Source organism: Elephantulus edwardii, unplaced genomic scaffold (genome assembly GCF_000299155.1).
Source record: "Elephantulus edwardii isolate Elephantulus edwardi_28Jun2011 unplaced genomic scaffold, EleEdw1.0 scaffold00019, whole genome shotgun sequence".
Classification (NCBI taxonomy): domain Eukaryota; kingdom Metazoa; phylum Chordata; class Mammalia; order Macroscelidea; family Macroscelididae; genus Elephantulus; species Elephantulus edwardii.
This window is the reverse complement of record NW_006399769.1, coordinates 10,375,828-10,382,964: the sequence shown is the minus strand read 5'-3', so window position 1 is coordinate 10,382,964 and position 7,137 is coordinate 10,375,828. Positions and strand designations below refer to the sequence as shown.

Below are 7,137 nucleotides of genomic sequence, written 5' to 3'. Positions count from 1 at the left end.
AGTTACATATCCATTATCATTTGATTTCTCAGTCCTAGCTGGCAGTGCCTGTTGTAGTTATGTGCCATCAAGTCTCCTGCGACTCATAGCAACCCTATGTACAAGAGCCCTAAACCCTGCGCTATCCTGTGCCAACCTCACTGTCTCCGACACGCCTACTCCCGTTACCCCAGTCACTTAATTGATCCATCTCATCAAGGGTCTTCCTCTCCTGCGCTGTCACTCCACCCTCCCAAATATTACACCCCTCTCCAAGGACTGGTCCCTCCTTGCAACATGTACAAAGAACATCAGATGAAGCTTCAGAATCCTTGCCTCCAAGGAGCAGCCTGATTTCATCCTCTCCAGGATGAACATGTTTGTTCTCCTAGTAGTCCATGGTATATTCAACATTCTTCTCCAGCACCACAGCTCAAAAAGCATCAATTCTCTTTCTATCATTCCTAGTCTCTACAACTCTCTGATGCATAGCACACAATTGTGAAGACTATGGCCTAGACCAGGCGCACCTTAGTCTCCAGCCTGACATCATTGCTCTTCAGTACTCTGGAGAGGTCCCTGATAACTTACTTTCCCAATGGAATTTGTCTCTTGATCTGCTGATACCAAGAGTGTTGATTGTGGAACCAAGCAAACTAAAACTGTTAAATATCTCAGTCTCTTCACCATCCAAACGATGCTGTCAATTGGCCCAGTGGTGAGAATTTTTGTTTTCTTGATGTTGAGCTTGAATCCATCCTGAAGGCTGCGGTCATTGCCTTTCTGCAGCAAACACTTTCAGGTCCCAGCTCCTGTCAAAGCCTTCTCTGCCTCTGGGGTCTGAAGCAGGTGTGACCACAGCTTCAGCAAGGATTTCTAGGGGTGACAGTCATGAGAAAATGGTTCCCAGTTTCCATTAATGGATAAACTCAAAGAGTAGCAAAGATGAGGTTGGCTCAGGGCTGCACATAGGTTTATTCATCAATGATTCATTTCTTCATTAATCATTCATCCATCCATCCATCAATCATTCATGTGCTTCTTTCTTCATTCCCTTTGTGTATGTCTCTTCCTCGCTTTGGTTCCCACAGATGGCCTTCTGCTTTGATCTGCCCCTTGTTTCTGTGGCAGCTGCATAGCAGGCTTTTGGCTTACCTTATGGGGTACTTAACTATGCGGGTGTCTCCCTCTCCAGGGTGCCTGAGACCACCAAAAGGACAATGCAGAGTGGCTCCTTGTCTGGAATACCCCTTCCAGGACAGGCCCTGGCTTTTTGGCCCATCGGTCAGTGGAAGAGGCTGTGGAGAAGCTTCCAGGCCATATAAGAATAATGGCTCTGACCCACTGCCTCACAGTGTGTGGGCTCAGACTGCTTGAAACCTCTTTTCCAGGCCTCTGGGAAACTACAGGAGACACTATACACCTCCAAGTACAGCTGTGAAGCCCAAGATGATCATTTCAGGGGCTCAGAGAATGTAGGATGGGGAAATCTGGCCTATAACCCTTCATCCGTAATGGATCTCCCAGCTTCCTCTCACTCCTGGAACCAAATCCATTGCCAAAGGGTCAATTCTGGCTCTGTCTTACAGAGGAGAGCCACTCCCTACCATTTTCTTGCTTGTAATCTTTACGGAAACAGGTTGCCAAGCCTTTTTCTCCCGTACTGCTGCTGGCTGAAACCAACCTTTTAGTAGTGGAGCACTAATTATTTGTGCCATCCAGGACACCCACCCAATCTTAATTTCTCAAACAGCCAGCACAATCCTTTAACCTCAATCAGATTATGTTCTGCCTCTGCTCAAAACTCCACCATGATTCCTCACTGACTCCAAGTAGAAACCATGGCTCCTGGTCCCTTCATCTCCCACTCATCTCCTGGTTCCTTCAGTTCCCTCCTTTCAGGTCCCACTGGTTTCATCAGTCCTCAAACTCATTGGACACACCCCTGCCTCATGACTACTGTTGTTGTTGTTGTTAAGTGCCCTCGAGTTGCATAGCGACCCTATGAAGGAGAGTCCTCAACGCTTGGGTGCCTTTCATCCTCTCTCCAGGTTCACAGGGTTTCCGGAGGTAAGCTATTACTGAAGTGGATGCAGCTCCTCCTTCCAATCATGACTGTTACTATAGTTCTTTCCTCTTCCTGGAAATCTCTAGACCCCGCCATCACTAAGGAGCATTCCTGTCCAGTTCTGGAGCCCAAATCAACCTGTCGGCCAGGTCACAGTCTCTCCAAAGGTCTCTAGTCCATGATGCATCTTTATCTCACTAGGCTTCAAGTAGCTCCAGGTGTTCCTTGCTTTATTGATGCACCTTCCCATGTCTGTCTTCCTTCTGTGAGTCTGTCTCTTCCTTTTTGGGTAAGGATGCCATTAAAGATCAAACTTAGTCCCCTTCACTCCAGCATGAACTCAAAATCACCTTCACAGGCATCAGGGGCTAAGGCTTCAGCTCACAACATTCACTTTCTCACCTCCTTCCAGTCTGTGCTAAAGTTGATAACTTCTCAGGGAGACTCCTCGTTTGAGATTGCAAACCACACATGCAGAGACATGCGCACGCGCGCGCGGCCACAGGCACACAAGCACACTCACTTCCAACCCATCCTGCCCCTTAGCACTCATCACCTTCTGACACTCTATAATTTACCGATTCTTTTTCTTTTTTTATCGTCTGACTCTGCCAGCTAGGATGCAAGCTCTACAGGACAGGAATCTTTGTTGACTCCCCTTGAGGTATCAAGTGAGTAGAGAAGAGCACATGGTTACCAACAGGAGTCCCTTGCTGGGTGTCAGTGACTAACCGGCTGGGCTCCGGGAAGCTCCGAGGAGGGTACACTTGTGAAGACACGGGCTGTGGGGCCAAATCGAGGAGACCCACAGTGACTTCCATGTGCAGTACGGGGGAGGAAGGAGCCAGGGAATCCCTGTCACCAGCCGTCTCCGGGAGGGAAGGTAGGCAGCAGCGACGGAGGGATCGCGCTAACTCAGGATGCCAGGTCTGTGCCGCTCTGGGGCTGGCCAGCGCTCTGGATGTCATTAGCTGATTTGTTCTGCTCTGCAGAATGTACTTTTCATATTTAGGCAGAAAAAACAGCTTTCGATCCTCGTGCCCTTTCTTCTGTGAGCTGTAGCACATGGCCTGCTTATTATGAATTAATCCTCTAAAGAGCATGTTCATTATTCTAATTTAATTGTGCTTCGTTTCAGAAAATAACTAAACCCAGCGCGGAATAAACTCCAACACTGATCGGTTTTCAAGAAGTTAAACCTAAGACAAAATACTGCTAGAGGGCAGCAGCAATTTGGAATCATTAAAGGGAACCCATGTAAATAATAAAAACAAAACTAAAATGCAGAATTAAATTAAGGAATAGGAAATTAAATTTGTGAATCTAATCTGAAATTGAGGCCTTCTATGCACAGGCTTACCCTACTTGGCTCTTGACTCAGGAGGGCTCCAGCGGAGGTTCTACAAGGTTCTGCAGTCAGGGAAAGTGGGGTTGGGATGGAAGCACCCGGGCTGCTCCTCATCCTGAAGGAGACATGTGAGTCATAGGGGAAGAAAGGGGATCCCCTCCCGTGAAGTCCCCTGATGAACATGAAAGCTGCATTGTCACAGCCACATCTGGAGGACTTGTGCTGAGCCCCAGCCACCAAAATCAACTTGCTCTGCGGCTGGCTCGCTGCTCCCTCCTCCTTGCAAAGGAAACAAGGCTGACGGGTGCAGAATGCCAGAAGCTGTCAGCTCCCCAGGTTCTGCTCCACCCTCATGCCCTGGACAGGCCCCCATAGTGACGCCTTTCAGGACAGAGCTGAGAAGAGCCTGCAATTACCCACTTCCCTGGACAATGACTCTGGCCTCACTGTCCTGGGAGCCCAGTTCTGCACGGAGAAGACCAGACCCCGGCACTGGGACAGACAGTCATTCTGGCAGGTCATATCTACCTCAGGCATGAGGAAGAAGGGACAGAAAGGGGTGGAGTGAGGAGAAGGCAGACCAGGCCCCAGCTTTAAGGTGACTGAGAGATGAGGTGCCAGAGAGCCAGAGGTGTGACTCAGACCTCATTCTGCATTCTTCAAGGGTTTTTCACATTGTGTCCCTGGGGTGTTTTCTCTTTTTCTCCATATCCTTGTCCCTATCTGCTCTTTTCCTCTCTTTTCTACCTTCTTGAAGCAGAAACAGCCAGACTTTGGAGGCACAGTTCTTTCTCTTGCTTGGTACTGGAGCTTAGGCAAACTCTCTCTCTCTCCTTTGTTAACCTCAGTTCCTCATGTATGATAATAAGACCTGCCTCCTGGGTTTAATTGTTACTGGGAGGAATTGAAATAAAGCACCTGGTGCAGAGCAGGCACTCAGCCACTCCTGCAATTTTATTTTGTTTCATGAACCCTTGCTCACACACGCTTCTCACATGTGTGCACACACATATGCACACACATGCACAAGCCCAGACACATGCACACATATGCACACACACAAACACATGCACATATGCACACAAGTTTTAGAGCGTTCAGCCTCTGCCAAGAGCCCTAGCCTGTGTCCCTAGACTAGTCGGAGGGGGGAAAATATCCATCAATCAATCACTTAGCTTGATTCACAAAGGCAAACATTCAAACAGATGGCCGTACCACATTGTCTGAGTGAATTTCTCCATTTCCCTCTTCATTTTGAATCCTACACAAATTTTTTACTTAAATCTTTTTTTTTGAAGCAAGAATTGAGTACAAGCCAGGAAACAATAAAGGCAGTCAAACTGACTCTAGTTTAGTTTGTTTCTTGAAGTCCTGATAAAGGAAGTTGTGGCACTAATTTAGGGCACAGGGCTGTTGATTGGTCAGCTAATTAATCCAAGATCACCTCTAAAATTCATTAAACATAAATTAGCCAAGGAAAAAAGGGTCAAGAGTTTTCTTGAATTTCCTTACTACTTCACCTCATCTTCCTCCGTCATCTGCCTCAGACAGTGTGCTGGGTCTCCTTCTCTGGCACCATAACCGACAGCAAATTCCCACTTCCCCAAAGCAAACATGGAAAATCTAGGGCAATTATGTAGCATGGGTTCAAGACCAACTGAAGATCCACCCTCAGTATCAGTGGGAAGAAAGTGAGAGTCAAGTTCTAGTCCAAAGTTCCTAGAGAGAATGAGGAGTGAATCTGAAGATCGGTACAGGAGACAGAAAGACCACAATGTTAACCGGCAGCTAGCTCCAAGGACCAGACCCCAAACCCAAACCCATTGTCAGCAACCTCCCAACCTCATGTTACAAGTGGAACTGCCCCACAGTGTGTTTTGGCTGAAATGTTTATGTGGAAGCAGACTGTGAAGCTTCCCTTAGCAGGACAATAATACTGTTGTTAGGTGTCGTCAAGTTGAGTATAACTCACAGTGACCCTATGAACAAGAGATCTGAACCCTGTCCTATTTTGTGTGCCACCCTCACAATCACACCTGAACCCATTTCAGCAGTCACTGTGTCAATCCACCTAGGTGAGAGTCTTTCTTTCTTTCACTTTTCCCTCACCTTTCAAGTGTGTCCTTCTCCAAGGAATAGCTCCTCCTAGACACATGCCCAAAGTATGTGAGATGAGGCTTCTCCATCCTTGTCTTCAAATACCACATTGGCTGCACCTTCTCTAAGACATGTCTGTTTGTTCTTTTTGCAGTCTATGGAGTATTCAGTACTCTTCTCCAACACCACAGTTCACAGGCATTAATTCTTCTTCTGTCATCCTTAGTGATCATCCAGCTTTCTGATGAATAGCAAGTGATTGAAAAGACCATGGATCAGGCACACTTCATTCCTCAAACTAACACCATTACTCCTCAATAATTTGGAGAAGTCTCTGACTACAGACTTTCTCAGTGCAATATTGTCTCCTGATTTTCTGACAATTGTGTATTGATTGTGGATCCAAGTAAGATGACGTTGTTGACAGTTTCAATCTTCTATCATGATGCTGCCAGTGGCAAGGCTTTTTGTTTTCTTGACATTGAAATTCAATCTTTATATGCTATAGAATAGCACTCAATGAGTTCAAATCGCCATCATTTGGGTTAGCAGCAAAGTACAAAACACTGGTGCCATGTAGGGATTTTGAGATCTTTTAAGATCTAGGGACAATGTTGCAAAATAACCCTTTAATCCTTAAAAATTAAATTAAGATTAAGGCACCCAAATCTCTGAGACACAGAAAATGCACAATATGAATCACTTTCAATAGTGTACTTAAGGGGACTAAATTCCTAGGAGCCAGTTAAACAGTGTCTATAGTTTCAGTCCTAACGAAAACTTGTTTCCACAAGAGGCACTTGCCTGCCTCATAGGGCATCTTTGTGAGGGCGTATTCACCTTTTGAATGTGAAAGTTCAAATCATATCTGCTCAAGACTACAATTTTCTAGGTGATTTCCCCTTTTTGGGTCAAGTTAGTTTCTCTCCTATATAGTTGTTTTGGTGAATGTTTACAGTGAAAATTAGTTTTCCATTCAACAATTACACACACTTTGTCTTGAAAGGACAATTGCAGTACTGTTCCCCCTTCACCCCTGACTTATTTGTGTCTATTCATGCTTCTTACATGTAATTTTCAACCTTCTAATCTTCGTTAGGGGGAAAATGCTGCCCTTTGGGTTCCATATGGGTAATTGTTCAGAAGAATGCATTTCTTACAAGTGTTATTGTTCACTTCATGGACTTGTCAGTTTGGCTCAAAGTTGATCTCTGCGTCCAGTTCCAGGCTCAATGGATATCTGTTCAAAGATGGCCAGAAGTTCAGCCATGATCCATCAGACCGGAAAGTAGCATCTTTTACGTCATTTTAAATGTTCTGTATTTTTTTCCACCTGTTCATGACTTCCTGTAGTCCTGCCAGAATGGTGGACAAGAGTAGTCAGTCATCATCTGGTTCTTTCAGTCTCCAGGTAATAGAAGCTGTGGTTCATTTGCATAATCCCCTCGGACTAGCTGTTTTCCTTGAGTCTTTGATTTTTTTCATTCTTCTTTCTCCACTTGGAAAGGGCCATGCATTTCAAAAATTGCTTTCTTTAATGCAACCAAATTCCTTTCCGTATGAATTCCCTATGGATTGAATCCATATGATTCACCTACACACTTATAATTTGCCATGGATCCCTTTCTCTGTAATATTATTGTTG

General features: G+C 45.5%; 1 pseudogene; it reads right to left on the bottom strand.

Annotated features, from left to right (window-relative positions):
• Positions 1–777: 777 nt before the first annotated feature.
• On the bottom strand, positions 778–2,868 carry LOC102857335 (annotated as a pseudogene).
• Between the last annotated feature and the right edge of the window lie 4,269 nt (positions 2,869–7,137).